Here is a 1,634-nt window from a genome sequence, read left to right on the forward strand (position 1 = left end):
CACTTTAATGTGTGCACTACTTTTTAACCTCACTTTTGCATTAGGATGTCATTAATGAATAGAGTCTCAACATAAAGGTTTGACTTAAGGAGGACACTGTGAGGTGTCCTGTTTCACCAGTTCTGTTTGCTGTCACATCTACAAGCCTGGCATTCCTGACTGTGGTCAATGAGAAAACAGAAAGGATGCCAGTGCCTAAGGTGAGGAATCATCCTTTCCTTTCCCATGGGTCTCTTGGTTAAGTGTAGTACCTTCGTATTCCTGGCAGATCCTGGAAGAGTTCTCCCCTCATTGCAGCTGTGTTTTCAATGAATTAGGTTTCCTCTCAAAAATTGACAAAAAATAAAGCTGAAAGCATCTATCAGAGTGGGCATCAAAATCACTGAGATCAAAGTTTCATCCTCTCCAGACAGCCTCAGACATCTAGGAATTCAAAACAAAACTCCATTGTAAGAAACCGTGTCAAAGCTGGCACAGTGCTACAGCTTGTACGTTCTGCACTCAGAAGGAAAGCGCTGACCTAGAGAGAACTCCTCAAAGTACCCGTGCAGGCAAAGGGGCTTGCATCAATGACATTTTTTGCAATATCTTCCTCTTGAACTGCTTAAGAAAAGATACATCTACTGATTTGCAGTAAGGATCAGGCCTTCAGATTTTAACATTCACATCATTGCTTCTAAGTAGTTGATCTCCATTCTACAGGGCAGAGCCAAAGAAACATCTTGAATGCAGCTCACAGCTTTTCTGCTGGAACTCAGATCTCTGTAAGAAATTATAGATTGCAACCTTTGAGGTATTTTTTTCCTTTTTTTTTTTCCTTTTTTAAATTTTTGCATAAAACCTTTCTATAGTGTGTTCCATTTGAATTTGTTGAGCATTTGACAAACATTAATGTAGTAAGACATAGCTTTTGAGGTAGGGGAACACTAGAAATATCTGTTTTGCAGGTCAAGGTGCAGTTTGAGATTATCATCTTGCCCGGGGTCACACAGGACATCTGAAATAAGGGCAAAATTCAAGCCAGGAGTGCTAACTTTACTCCTGTACTTTAACCATGGGGCCTTCCTTCAGGCACTTCATTCAGGTGTTCTCCAGTCCCGCTTGCTACATTCCTGTATTGCAATTACATTAATGCCTCTTAGTGGTGTTCCGATTTGTTTCGACTACATTACTGTGCCTAGTGTTGCACGCTGCATCTGGCACAGGAATGCAGTGTTGCTCTTACTGGGCTGTCACAGAGAGTATATCATTACAAAAATAAATAATGTCTAGCTGCTTCTGGCATTTCAGTCCAAGCAATAGTTATCACTTTTGGCTGATTATCACTTTTGACTGATCAGTGCCCGATTCAATGTCCCTAAAAACAATGGGTATATTCCCAGTTGAATTCAACGTGCATTTAATCAGATCTTTGCTAACTGTGCTTCCAAACTTCACATTTCATGAGCACTACAGTACTGTCTCTTCTATTTTCAGAGAATTATTCCACTTATTTCATTGTGCAGATTGATACAATGGATTTTACTCTCTATGGATTGTCAGTGAATGTCTGTTTGTACAAGCAGGCTCTAGCTGTAGTTCTAGATTTAGTTCATCCCCAATCTGATGCTGCCTACATGCGTGGCAATCTGGGA

This window comes from Anser anser (genome assembly GCF_964211835.1).
Source record: "Anser anser genome assembly, chromosome: 17".
NCBI lineage: Eukaryota > Metazoa > Chordata > Aves > Anseriformes > Anatidae > Anser > Anser anser.